We start from the raw sequence: 16,217 nt of genomic DNA on the forward strand, positions 1-16,217 counted from the left end.
GCATGAGATATTTTAGTTAAGTATGATGAAAATGCTTATGCAGGAGATTAATTATTTTATTACTTAGCATCAGAGAGAAAATGAATCAATCAAAAACCGTGATATTTTTTATTAAAATAATTGTTTGTGATTTCTTGGACTATTACTACTATGATATCAGAGACATATTATAAGTCTCTGGTGATATCTATTATCTATTATGATCTTTTATACGACCTAGCAGTCTATACTAGAATAGACTAGTATAGACTGTCCCTGTACCATGATCTACCATCATAGTCAGTATTTATTAAAGTTCGGCCAGATGTGTTTTAGGAATCAACCAAAGACATATTTGTCTCAATTGTATTATATATATGCCGTCTCTGATTCTGTATTATCTTATAACGACATTTTAGATACGTGCTAAACTGAGGAATTAAGCATTTCCATTTTTAATACATAGAAGTGTAATGAATTATAAGGCAAACAGTTCAAGATTTTCTACATTTAAAACCAGAAAAAATAGTATAAAACAGGATTCATTGCCATACAAAAGATACTAACAAAGAAGTAGAGAAAATATGCCATAATGACAGAAAAATAGAAGTATGCAATTAAAAGAGAGTCGAAATATACCTAACAGGACAATGTTTATAGCCCTCCCCCTTTTTCCAAAATCCGTAATTTTCATATAATATATCAATGATTGCTGTGGATAGCAATGTGAGTTCGTGGTCTAGTGGTTAAGACCGATGGCTTTTATAAAAATGTGATTCTCAGTCTGCCTCCTGAATGGATACATTTTATCAATGAAAATATTAATCCAGTTTCAAAGAATTTTGAAATAACTGCAGATTGTTTTTCTTTTTCTGTTGTCACAAAGTACTCGAACTTTTTATAATCTCTTAATACAACTTATTGGAAAATCGCCTGTATCGGACTCTTATTGGATCGAAAAGTATCCAGAATTAGAACTTTCAAAATGTTATATTTTTTCAAATTTTTATATCTTGCCTGGTGAATGCAGGGAACTTAATTTTCAAGTACTTCATAGAACTTTGTTTACTAAAGTTAAACTTTTAAAATGTAACATGACTGACAAGTGACACTTGTCCAGTGTGTGCACAATCTAGAGAAGATTTAAAACACATGTTTATTAATTGTGTCAATTTGTCACAATTTACTGATTTTTTGAAGGATTTTTTATTAAATTTTATGTGTAATGTTGATGATAACTTTGTAAATACGCTTGGTTTTGACCAAGCGATGCTTATGGGTTTTTTTGAATAGAAGTAACGGGTTTAATTTTTATGAGAATAGCAAGATTTGGTATCTATAAAAGAAGAGATTTCATATTGTTGAATCCTCAAGCTAAACTCAATTTAGTAGACTATTTTAAAACATTATTAGTCTAATAGAAAAATATATCTCCCACTATTTTTATCTTTTAAATCAGAGAAAAGAACATTTCTTACTAGAAAAATATTTTATATTGGACAATCCCGTCATCAAAGTAACAGATAACCATGCAGAAATATTATATTAATTATAAACATACTAGTATCTGAACTTATACACTGAATTTCTATATGTTTGTAACTGACTATATGTAACTGTCTGTTTTTGACACCAGGTACTGTCTGGTGAATGTTTTCATTGTACATATTTGAATAAAATTTTATCAAGAGAAAAAGACCGATGGCTACAGTGATCTACTGTGCTGAAGGTCCCGAGTTCGATCCTCACATGGGATGCTAAAAATGGCAGCACATCAGAAGGACATCTCAGGTTACCCAGACCGGAGTTTAAACTAGCATGGGTACTATGGGGGCCTCGGTTGGTCAAAGTTGTTCCAGACTTTGACCTGGAGATCAATCTGCTAATATCTCTTCGGTTTGTCTGTTCCCGCCGAGCAGCCCGGTGGTTATCTCCGAGTACTTCGGCTTCCGCCACCATAATAACAGACTCTGCCCGGTGTCCTAACACTCCTTGTTGACGGGGTGGGGATTGTCCTTGTAAATATCAAAAAACTTTGTAAATACGTTAGTGACACATCTCCATTAATTCCGATAGGGAGTGTACATGGATTCAACTTTATCTTACCTCCTATACATTTCTAGGAATGTGATTGGTTAAAAGCGTCCTCGTAGAAACCGTGTAGGGAGTGTAGTAGGGAGGCGGGGCTTATTTCGTACACGGTTAGTAGTGGAGTTACGTCCCTTTATATTCCATATAAGGAAGTATGGAGGCGGGGTTTGTTTCATACACGGTTAGTACGGGTGTTACGTCCCTTTAAACAACAAAACAGTACTGAGAAAAAAATCTTAAAGGTTTCAACAGACGAATAAAATTGATGATTAAGATTGAAATAAATTCATAAAACACATTTAAATCTAACAGGTAAGTTGTCATTGTTGGCATCTGTTTTTGTAGGATCAATGGAGTATGCATGCTAACTGTATTGAAGACTTGCTCATTTTGGTTGGTCACTGGTCTAAATTTTACACGTTAAGATAGTCGGTAAGATAAATTCGTTATATAGTGTGCTAGTGACGTAATACGGTATATATGGGGTCAGTATATTCCATATGGGGTGAGAGCGAATACATACCGTACTAGGTCACTAGCACACTATGTAACTAATACCCTCGCAGCTCTCGAGGGGTTCTTCGGATATCGGAGGAATCTACTACTAGTACATACAGTATGCTTGGAATCGACAGTGAATAGCAAAATACAAGTTACTTCTAGTATATTTATGTTCATTGCAGTAAAATACGAAATGATCATTTTAATTTGATTAAGATTCAAATCTATATTAACTCATGTAGTCGGATAACGCAATCAGAAATCTATATTTTTAAGAGATTGCCCCAATGTTTGACTGAAACGTATATATGTAGTCTTCTAACTTTAAGTCTTGGGTTCATTTTATCTAGGTGCGTGTGCATTATTTTCAGTTACCGTGTGTTTTCCATTTGTATAAGTACGTACCACTCATAAATGTAGAAAATCATCAAAACTAAATATTATTTTATTTTTATCATGATTTATGGTACAGATCATATAGTTAGAAATCAAATAACTCCGTTCGTACATGCTAGGGACCATGCATTAGTCCTAAGTGCACATGCCAGATGTCAGAATATTGCGAAATATTTACTGAGTGGCACACATCGACACGTGCATAAACAATGGCATAATGAGGCTTGAAAGTTTCACGCCAAGGTGATAATCCCCGGAGAGAAATCACACCAAATTGTAATATCGATGCCTTATCACACTAAATATCGGTTAAAAATGAAAAACTTGAATTGTTCCTGTCAATATAATGCTACCATGTTCAGACCAAAGAATTCTATATTTATATGTATGTTCTGGTGATAAGTATATATATTAAAGTAAAGATTATTTATGTACGGCTGCAGTTTTTACCAAACTATTACTGTTCGTGGTCAAATGTGACAAAACTTAAAACTTATCACGGTATTTGTATCAAACAAAATCTAGATCTTTAGTTGGAAAATTATGTAATCATTTGAAATCTGCCTGGCAGATTGGATCACATCTAATAAGTTGCATGATCATTTGTCTATTGCAATATCTTATTATATTGTTCTCTGTTGTTTATTGTGTGTCACAATGTAAATATGTTTGTGCTGCTATAACATGTAACTACTGCTTTGCAAAAAAAGAATTCATGAATTCATGAATTCATTCATTCAAATAGACGCATTAAAATTTGCTATATTATAAAAAGGAACAGTTAATAGAATCCATTAAATGTGCTACTGCACTTGATTTTTTCGGACATGAAGACTGGGAAATAATCCCAGCCAGACATTTAAATTGTCTAAATTGTAAGATACATCAATCATAAAAAAAAATTATGTAATTATGCAAATATGCAAACTTGTGACAATATACAGCATGTCAGTTTAGAGTTTTGGTTTCATGTATATCATATTCATTGTCTATTCGAAGACATATAAAACCACGTTAATTATATACGGAGACATATAATATAATTGTATAATATGTCTCTGTTATATACAAGTAAACATGTTTATGCTAATACATATCAATCGTCGCTGAAATGTATATTCAGTTTGCCTTGAATCAAATCCAATTTTAGGGTTAATTTGATATAGTTTCTATATAATTTTAAAAGTCACGGGAATTTCCATTGTAACTCCAATAATAAACTATACAAAAACAACACCATTTTACGTTTAACAATAGTTTCCAATAGTTGCATAGGCAATGGTTAAGTCAATGCAAGACCGGTAATACAACACGATTAATTTTTTTAATGTAAATTAGGCCATAAGTGTGGAAAGTTAGAAAATAAATATAAAACTACAAGTTTGTCTAACTTGTTTCGCATTTAAACAAATGACGTATGTTAAAATTTTCGATATTTTTCATTTGGTTATAAAACACCAAAATAGGCAGAGTCGAAAAACATATCTCAAAAATCCAAAATTACAAACATATATATTCATACCTTTAATTAAGGTTTTGCAGAGTAGAAGACTCATGGCCTTATATTTTTATCCGACTTATTGAAATAAAGCAATGATTTATATGTCTAAATCTGATATCCCATAACGCATTATCTCAATTCTCTATAGTCCATAATATAAACTGTGCTGTTCATACCTCTACGATAATTAATCACAACTTGGCAGGAGGCGTCATGGCAGTTTTCAAGAACAATGTGATAACGAGGCATGATTAACAAGGCAAACATATCACCGTTATCTTGAAATTTATCTCATTTGCATATTCAAATTAGTGCTTATAAATATGACAATTTTTGGTATAATGAACCATTCAGTTCAATACTTGAAAACAGTAAAGATGTCTAAGAGAAGCTTTGAGTATACAGGTGAAGAGTTGGAGATGGCTGAGAAAAAGTTCAAGCGTTCCTGTGAACATATTGTCCTCCTGAATCAGAGACTTGACGACCTCCAAGTACGTTACGATAAATCCAAAGCAGAAGACAGAAGAAGTTTCCGGTACCCACTCCGACTTAAGATAGCCGTGGTTGATGGTGTCAGGAATATGTATTATGAATACGCTCTGAGAGAAGCACAGAAAGTCGCCGAGATACAAGGAAAGCTGCATGGATACCAAGTGGTTATCGTTGACGACGAGAGCGGTGATGAAAGTGTCGGTGATACGGCATGAATCTGTAGTTGCGATTGTTTCGCAGAACGGTATGCCAAAGCTGATGACGAGATTGAAAGCCACCAGACGACTCCTTGGCTGAAGAAATACTGTAGCTGAATTTCAGCATAAAAGGTCCTTTTTAGGGCCACACAAATTATTCAAAAAGAGTTTAATAATTGTTGTTGCATTGTATACAAAATAAATTGAAATTTTATTCCAAAGATAAATTATTTAGGATAAAAATGATAATTTTCTTAAATATGCGAGATTTTGCGTATGTCAGGTTTTCGAAAGGTGTTTCAAATTATCTGAATAAGAAAAAAATCCGATTTCTTTTTTTTAAATTAAAGACAAAATGCCTTCAAGTTGCAATTTGTCGTTGGTCGCTACTTTTTTTAAATCTATTTTAGCCTCCTATAAGTTTCCATAATCATTGACACTTGAACTTTGGAAGTGTGTGGGTACTCGATTTTTATTGAAACTCTTTTATCTTTGATATTTTCCAACATAAGTATACACTTTATTGGATATTTCATATGATCGTTGAAATTATTATTTTACGGCTATACAATCCATGAACTCGGTAGTCACGATAAGCGTATTCAAAGCTAAACCACGAGCGTTGCAAAGCAGCATATTTAGATATTCCATCCTTGGATACTCCGATCATTTTACTGTGTGTTTGTGGAATGCATCTACTTTGCACCATATAAAAATATATCGGCAATATGTTGATTCATACAATCTAATTTTTAAAGTAAAGATATTAGATTTCGATTTGCTTATAAGAGCATCCACGAGAAAGCGAATTACATTACAGCCGATTTCATTGAGTGTGTAGCTAAAGGTAATATCTTTGGTTATAGCTTGCTTGCTAGCTTGCTCGCTAGCTGAACCTTGAAGTCATTATTATGTGAGGTATACTACCCTCCTTTCGAAGTAGTCTAGTCGTACAGACAGATAGACTAGTTATCTGTTAAACTAGTCTATTCTTAAAGTAGGATATTCTACCTAACCTACTAATAACTTCACAGTTCAGCTAGCAAGCAAGCTAACCAAATATGTTACCTTTAGCTACACACTCAATGAAATCGGCTGTAATTCGGAATTTTAATCAGAAAGAGTTCAGGGAATTTTATGATCAACGAAATGCTGCACGGGGAAGCTTCCGAAACAAAAGAAACAAAATGCTTTTGCTTAATATAACAGTATTTCAGCATAGAGTCTGGGGCCTTATACTATCTCTGCTTCGTGTCTATATATAGGAGAGCAGTAAGCCAGGATGACAGGCTATGTCGGTGCTTATACTGGTTTTTTTTATTTGAACCGTAGTTTTTTGCTCACTACACAAAAGAATAGCATAAAAAATAATTTACCGGTATTTAACATACAAAGGTTTTGCCCAATAAATGATAAAAAAATACTATTATAGTATAATATATATTTATCAGATCATGGAAGTAATATTCAATATTAATTCCATGATCAGATATATACGTGTATGTATAAAAATTTCTTTAACGTAAAAGCAAACAAAATCAGAATATTATAAAATCAGAAATGAACAATTGTACTGCACAATGGAGTTACTACCTCTGAGTATTTTTTTTCTCATTGGCAACCATACCATATCTCCTAAATCTGATGAGAGTTTTAAAATGTACTTATATAAAATTTGAATGGATATAAAAAAAAATTCTAACAATTCGTTGTAAATTTAAGAAATATTGTTGATGGGGAACCCCTTATCAGAATATATTGTTTATGTGTACATGGCATGGGTCGGGGCCTTATTAGATAAGAATCCCCCAGTGTGATTATTCTTGATATGATGCTGATTGTGGTACATGGTTAATTATCACTGAAAATTACGGTATATGTGTTAACTCGTGTTGTGTTTTCTTGACATTTGAGCTATTCTTAATTTACACTGCGTAATTTGAATGTTCTGATTTGTTGGTCTTCTATTGGAAATAAACATTTTTCTATTTATCTTATTTCTTATCTAGTGATTGTCATCACATGTAGATATTCAATTTCAGATGACAATATACAAACTTTGCCAATATACACTCACGAATAATTATTTTGTAAATTGTCTTTGATAAGACAAATTGGTGATTACTGTGAGTGGTTAACTTTAGTGTCTACGGAATATCAAATGTCCAGAAAATTGACAGAAAACTTCAGAAATAAAGTTTAACAAACGAATTAATACTCTAAAAAGCGCTTGCTCGATTAATAAAGAAACTATTAGATATCAGTAACTTTCAACACAAGGATATTAAGATAGAATATAAGATTTCTCTTCAATCACTGAAAACAATATCTTTACATAACACATAAAAAAATGCTCGGAGGAACTGAAAGCAAACTCATCTTATTGTACCTTACTTTTAGATAAAAGATTCGTAGCTGTAGAAGAAACATATGTTATATGTCAGTTTGGTATGGTCAAGACGTTTGGTAAACATACCTTTAAGAGAGATATCTCTTGTTAACCAGTTATGGGGTTATTCATATTGCGGATTGCTTTATTAACTTGAAAAGTAGTTAAATAATTTATGCCAGAGCAAAGCATAAAACATAGACCAATGTCTGTGACATATATTTTAGATTATAACCCCTTGCAATGGAGATATTCATTGTATTTTTCAATTATCATAAGTATTCATTTTTTTAAGCATGAATACCTAGCTTGCACGTTTAATGACTTGGCAAATGAAGAGTTTGTACAATATGATCTACTCTGCAGAAAGAGATGCCGCGGACCCGTGTTGTTTAAAGATTACCCATGCATTATATATAAAAGTGCCCATGCAGATTTTTCGGCAATCTTTAAGACATCTGTGCCATTTCATGCAATCTGTACGATACACTGAATGCATAAAAATATGTTAATGTAAATGTTGATTAGTAATTCGTTGCAGAAATTGATATTGCTGAAGTAAAATCACTTTCGGTTAAAGATATAATGACCATATCTAAATTAAAGCACTACGTGGTATGCTGTCCTCTGTATCTAATCATTGCATATTCTGGATAACTTTGTAGTCTAATCTCTCTGAGACACTGCTGCCTTTGATCAGCTGTCAATGTTTTCTTGATTGTTGCATTATTTTTTAATCAATTCATTATTAAGTTTGCCTAACTTGTTTCGTAGTTATTAAACAATATATGTTAATATCCTGATATTTTTAACCTTTAACATGTTTAATAAAACACTACAATTGGTAGAGTCGAAGATAAAATTCCCCCAAAAACAGATCTAATAAACATTTCCGTTTTTGTTGTTGTTAAGTTTTGCAGACTAAAAGACTAATGGCTGAATATTTGTATTTCAAATAAAACAGTACTACTCTGTCTCAATCTGGTATTTAAATACAACGCATAAAGTTCTCTATAGTCATGATAGTCCATAATATAACCTGTGCTATTCATACTTCTACGATAATTATTCACAACTTGGCAGGAGGCGTCATGGCAGTTTTCAAGAACAATGCGATAACGAGGCATGATTAACAAGGCAAATATATCACCGTTATCCTTAAATTTATCTCATTTGCATATACAAATTAGTGCGTATAAGTATGCCGTATCTTTGTATATTTAACCATTCAGTTCCAAACTTGTAAACAGTAAAGATGTCTAAGAGAAGCTTCGAGTATACCGGTGACGAGTTGGAGATGGCTGAGAAAAAGTTCAAGCGTTCCTGTGAACATATCGTCCTCCTTAATCAGAAACTTGACGACCTTCAAATACGCTACGACAAAGCCAAATCAGAAGACAGAAGAAGTTTTCGGTACCCACTCCGACTTAAGATAGCCGTGGTTGATGGTGTCAGGAATATGTATTATGAGTACGCTCTGAGAGAAGCACAGAAAGTCGCCGAGATACAAGGGAAGCTGCATGGATACCAAGTGGTTATCGTTGACGACGAAAGCAGCGATGAAAGTGTCGGTGATACGGCATGAAACTGTAGTTGCAATTGTATCGCAGAATGGTATGCCAAAGCTGATGACGAGATTTCAACGCAACCAGACGATTACTTGGCTAAAGAAATACGTTAGCTGAAATTTCGGCATTAAAGGCCCTTTTTAGGGCCACACAAATTATTCAAAAAGAGTTTAATAATTGTTGATGCATTGTGTACAAAATGAATTGAAATTTTATTCTTAGGATTATTAATTTAGAAAAAAAATGATAATGTTCTACTCTTAAATATGTTCTTATAAAACAATACAATACAATATTTTTATTTTCCAAATTATAAAAATATAATATCTCTGTTTCGTGTCTATATATAGGAGAGCAGTAATCCAGAGTGACAGGCTATATCGGCGCTTTTACTGATATTTTTTTTTTATTTGAACCTTAGGTTTTTGCTCACTACACAAAACATTAGCATAAAAAATACTATAGTATAATCAGAGACATATAATACTCTGGTATATATACATTCATCAGATATAATTATATACTAATATGTATAAAAAACTCTTTAACGTAAAAGCAAACAAAATCAAGAAGAAATAAAACAGAAATGAACAATTGTACTGCACAATGGAGTTACTACCTCTGAGTATTTGTTTTTCTCATTGGTAACCATACCATATATCTCCTTAATCTGATAAGAGTTTTAAAATGTACTTATATAAAATTTGAATGGATATTAAAAATATTTCTAACAATTCGTTGTATTTTAAGAAATATTGTTGACGGGGAAATCCCTATTGGAACATGTGTGTATGTGTACATTGCATGGGTCGGGGACTTATTATATAATAATCCCCGCTGTGATTTCCCTAGATATGATGCTGATTATCACCGTGAAAATTACGGTATACGTGTTAACTCGTGTTGTTTTTCTTGACATTTGAGCTATTCTTAATTTACACTGCGTAATTTGAATGCACAGATTTGTTGGTTTTCTAGTAGAAATATGTATTCACTTTTACTTTATATACTTATTTCAGTGGCGGATCCCGAAATTTTCATAAGTGGGGGCCCACTGACTGCCTAAGAGGGGGCCTGCTCTAGTCATGCTTCAGTGATTCCCTATATAATCAACCAACTTTTTTCTAAGAAAAGGGGGGGGGGACCGAAAGCATGCTTAAAGTATTGTGCTTTTTTTCTGAATAAAAGGTTCCTAACTGTAGAAGAAGCATAGACCAAGGACTTAAATTTAAGAATTTAAATCCCTTTATTGGCACATACAGATTGTTTAAAATAATGAAGCATTTCAAATGTGTACTGAATCTTTTGAAAAGTATACATCTATTGTATTTGTTTGTTCAAGGATTTGTATAGTGTCACTAAACAAATCCTTGGTTTGTTATTGTTTTTATTCCTTTATTTTGGCATAAAAGGCGACCTTGGACGTTAACTTTTACTTGAGGCGAAGGCAGTGTTTGAATAATATTAACTTTGTAGACTGTTGAATACTTGAAAAAATAAGAGGCCGCGGACCCATGTTGTCCAAACATTGCCGAATACTGAGGCGATGCATGCTATTAATAAGAAATACAGAATAATCACAAATATTTAAGATATCTACCTCCTTTCGTGTAATTTGATGTGATTTGTAGGATTCACTGAATGCATAAAATTATGTTAATTATATATGTAAATGTTGATTAATAATTCGTTGCAGAAATTGATATTACTGAAGTTTCATCACGTTCGGTAAAAGCTGTAATGACCATATCTAAATGTAAAGCACTACATGCTGGCCTCTGTAGTCTAATCACTGCATGTTCTGCTAGCCTCTGTAGTATCACTGCATGTTCTGCTGTCCTCTGTAGTATCACTGCAAGTTCTGTATACCTTTGTAGTTTTATCTCTGGATGTTGTTTATGTCGATTAAATCATCTGAGATACTGCCGCCTTTGATCAGCTGTCGATGCTATCTTGATTGTTGCATTATTTTATAATCAATTAATTATATCTTAAATAAATACTTTGGGTACTCTAATGGAATACCTGTAATGGCTTCCTGAAAACGAATTTGTACATTCTATATTTCTGATCCATATTACTTTTGGAAAATATCAAAATAATCCCAAAGTAACGCATGTCAAAATGAATAATTTAACGAGCTTGTAAATCATAATTACAGTGGAGTCCACAAGATGCAAATAAAGTCTTGTATTACATGTAAGAGAAGTTTTTGTTGCGTCATTGATCTCTTATACAATTTCGTTGTGTAAAAAGAAGTATCAGTCATGCCTTAGTGAAAATTTGAAATATTCATTCAGACAACTCCTAGCGTTTTCATCACTGGTCGTTGCCTTGTTTTTTCTTTCAAATTGAACAAAAAACAAAGTATATTAGAAAAATCAGCATCCATAATAATGGCTAGTTTTTGTCTGGTTGTTGTTTTTGGGGTGGGGTTTTGTGTTGGGGTTGTCTGGGGACTCCTGGTTGTTATTTGTATATTGTTGGCTCTTTCCAACCAAGGAGGTCATACAACCTCCATGATCTAGCTGTATAATTGTTTTAAAAAAAACTGACATCTATATTCCGAAAAACATTCTGCTGAGAGTTAATATATATTGAGTATATTAAGTAAAAGAAATACTCATGATGATGAAGACTAATAGCTGTTTCGCGTCCAGCGGCAATTTAAATGCATATTCAAGACCTGTCAATTGTAGCCATTGATTAGCAATTGTCAGTTACAATTAAACATGAAAATAGTATCCTTAAGAATTGTAGGTAAGGAAAAAAATGTCAGATTCTGAATATCATTTATCTTATAGAATGTATCAAATATCAATTTCTGTATATGTAAATGTTTAAAAAATGTGCGATGACTGCTTCTATAACATTTGTGATAATTTATTCTACGGATTACCATATGCTATATTAGTTTTAGAAGAAAAGGGTATACCTGTGGTTTATAACCCAAAGTCAACAATATGAATCAGTTTCGAAGTTGTCAAAATCATAACAAAACAAGAATGTGTCCAAAGTACACGGATGCCCCACTCGCACTATCATTTCCCATGTTCGATGGACCATGAAAATGGGTAAAAAATATAATTAGGCATTACAATTAGAAAGATCATATCATAGAGAACATGTGTACTAAGTTTCAAGTTGATTGGACTTCAACTTCATCAAAAACTACCTTGACCAAAAACTTTAACCTGAAACTCGCACTTTTATTTTCTATGTTCAGTGGACCGTGAAATTGGGGTCAAAAGTTTAATTTGGCTTTAAAAATAGAAAGATCATATCATAAGGAACATGTGTACTACCTTGACCAAAAACTTTAACCTGAAGCGGGACAGACGGACGAACAGACGGACGGACGGACGCACAGACCAGAAAACATAATGCCCTTCTACTATCGTAGGTGGGGCATAAAAAATAACACTTTAACACAAGCAACATACGTTCCTGTTTCTTCAAAGAAACTGTAGTGAGTTATTAAAAAACTTATAAAATGAAAGGTTTTGTTTTGTTTTAGTTCTTTAACAATGAGTTATATGTCGAAGATTTCAAGTTTGTTTGTATTTTTGTCCGTATCTTGCTGATATTAACGAGCAAAAAGGTTTGATTTGCAAGTAAATAAATATTATCTTTTTATCAAATTGACATATCATATGGCTCCTTTTGCCTTTTGATTGCTAAGTGATATATCTGTTTGGTTTTGGGATTAATTGATAAAAACAACACGTCATTAACATCAAAGTTGATAACGATACATAATTAATAAGACAAACATATCAATGTCACATCTATCCGCTATCGTATTTGCATATGCAAATTAGTTGCTATAAATTGCCCTACATATTCTTTGTTTCTACATTCGTAGAATAGCACAAGTTCATTAAACATGGTAACAAGAACAACTGAGTGTACAGAAGAGGGATTGGAGATGGCCGAACTGAAGTTCAAGCGTTCCTGTGAACACATTGTTCTTCTGAACCAAAAGCTTGATGATCTCCAAGTACGTTACGACAAAGCCAAAGCAGAAGACAGAAGAACTTTCCGGTATCCACTCCGACTTAAGATAGCCGTGGTTGATGGTGTCAGGAATATGTACTACGAGTACGCTATGAGAGAGGCGGAGAAAATTGCCACGATAAAGGGGAAACTGTTAGGATATCAAGCGGTCATCGAAGTCGACGAGAGCAGCGACGAATCTGAAGATGAAAGATCGGAAATGACAGTGTAACCGTTACACTAGATTGGCGCATAGGAGGGAAATCAGCAAAGATGATAGACAGTTTTGCATTAGGCTGGTCAACGATGAATCTAAAGATGATTGGACAGGAAGGACAGCGTCGCATTAAGCTATTATGATGATCCAGCTTCAAGTAAAGTAAAGCGGTATAAAAAGCAGGATGAAGAAGGTTTCCAATGGTGGTGATGACAACTTTGACGAGAAGATCAGTTCAAAGGCCCTTTTCAGGGCCAATCATATATTTCAAAAAGAATCTACGATTGTTGTTTATAAATTGGAACTTTTCAATTAATTTTTCCATAATAAATACCATGAATTTTAGGGAAATAAAATCAACAAATTTAAACAGTTATATTTTCCCAACATAGCCGTATTTTTTGGTTGTTGGAAAAAAAGATAATTTAGAGACATACAACTAAGATTTTTTTTCAATTTTATGGTAAAAATTATATGACATTGAAGATGAAAGAAAATAAAGAAAGGGTCTTAAAACAAACAATAGTACACAAAGCAACTGGAAGGTAACTATCAGAGGCGGATTTAGGGGGGGGGGGGGGGGGGGGGGGGGGCAAGTGACAATCATACTGATTTTTTTTTAATTATCAAACTTTAATTCTAAAGGCATATTTTGGAGAAGTTTTTATTTTCTAAGCAAAATATTAAAAAAAAAATTTTAAGTGGATGGATCTGTTTTACATCTTCCTTTTTACCATATACTGCATCTTTGAGCATTTTTGTATGATCGAAAAGACGACGGTTCATCGAGTGTCGTAGCGTTTTTTTAGTTTTTTTAGGCATTTCTAGTTTATAGTCCAGCAAAATACAAAAAAATATACAGATATAGACCAAAACTTCTTGGAAAATACGTTTCAGATCAGCGGTTTCAGATGTACGATTTTTTTGTGATTCTGTTGTAAAAACGAATGAATGTATGGTGTTTTGCCACATAATCCATTCAATTAATTCGTAATCAATGGTATAAGCTGGTACTATTTCTGGTATCAGTCAAAACCAATGTTTTAATGAATACGTGTATCAAAATAATATTAGAATAAAACGCTGGATAAGCTGTATAATAATGTCAATATACTTTTTTAAAATTCTAAATCCGATAAAAAATATTCTTTGTACATTTACAAAATTAGTTTGCCAATAAAAGTACATTTCTAACATAAATATGTATTTCCTTTGTGTTTACATTAGGTTTGAACAATTGTAATTAATTATTTATTAATATACCTTATTATCACAATCGTAACATATTTGCCTAATCGTCCATAAAACTGACCATTCAGTTTATTTATTATCCACGTGCCAAATGTCAGAGGTGTTAATTAGAAACCGATGTTGGCTGACACCCAAGGATACTAACTTAATCATAAATTTTATGATTTAAAAAAAGTAAATCCCTTTTCATATTTTACTTAAATAAAACATATTATGATAGTATGAAATTCAAAACAGTGTAGCTGTGGCCATTGATTGACACATTAAAATCATTCATTGAATGGGACAATTTAGGTGAACGTTTGTATGTAACGACCAATGCTCACTATGTACTTTTTAAAGAAACTTAAACTATGGGGTCACCAAAGGTTCTCAAAACCTAAATAAAGTAATTCGAAAAATTAATCAGAAATAACACGATATTTTGATTTATATCAATTATATAAATCAAAACACAAAGTTTATTCCTGATTAATTTTTCGAATTATTTTATAATTAAAGGCGTTAAGAAACCTTTGGTGACCCCACAGTTTAAATGTCTATCGTAGGTACGTCATGAACAGTGGTTGTTACAGACAAACGTTCACGTAAAATGTCCCAGTCAATGGATGATTTTGATGGGTCAATCAATGGCCACAGCTACACTGTTTTGAATTTCATACTATTAATAAAAATATTTAGGTTCCAAGCAAGGATATCTATAATATATTTCCTTGGAAACTAGAATAGATCGATACAAACTTAAGACCAAAAATGACCAGTAAGACACTAAGATATATAAAAAAAAAAAATTCAAAAATTTATGCGGAAATCGTCAGTTGAATCCTTACAGTAGTTGTCCCTTTAAATAATAACTTTCATCCCCCCCCCCCCCCAAATCCTGTTTTTATTATCTGTATATCCTAAAATCTCTAATAGATAGGTCGGAGCAAATATTATCAGCAAGCTGTCTGAAATTAGTTCAAAGCTTATATGTAGAAGAATTTGTCAGTTGTCGTCTTATTTACTTTATCATTCTTTTGTGTTTTGAGCAAAAACGAAAGAAATGAAATATTATCAGCATGCAACACAGGTATATCTTTTTTAGTTTAGTCATGAATTATATTCTAATAGTCTCTTATATTGGATAGTGTCATTTGATGAAGATGCACAAAGACCTAGCCTCAGTGTAGTGTTTTTACGACGTCTCTGCCTTTGTCTTAGCCAATAGGTGTGAATGTTTTACAAAGACATATACTAGTCTTTGGAAGTTCTATTTCCTAGTTGTTTACTACATAAAAAAAATTAATTCAAAAACACTTTAAAAGATTCCAATAATCAGGTAAGAAATGGTAGAACAGATTCAACCGACTTACTGTCCATTCGTTTTTGATGCGTTTTGTTATTTGATTTTGCCATGTGATTATGGACTCTCCGAATTGATTTTCCTCTGAGTTCAGTATTTTTGTGATTTTACTTTTTACAGGAATCGTGAAAATTCCGGCATTTCTGTTTCCTGTCCGATTTTTTCCTATCTTCTGTTCTTTTAAGTATATTAGACAATTGCTTGGGTTTTACACCATTGCTCTTAGTTTAGTCATGGTATGCATATTGAGCAGTAGGAAAAAAACAACTAAAATCTACCATTTCACCTTTCAGA

The sequence above is a fragment of the Mytilus edulis genome, chromosome 4, assembly GCF_963676685.1.
Source record: "Mytilus edulis chromosome 4, xbMytEdul2.2, whole genome shotgun sequence".
Taxonomy (NCBI): Eukaryota; Metazoa; Mollusca; class Bivalvia; order Mytilida; family Mytilidae; genus Mytilus; species Mytilus edulis.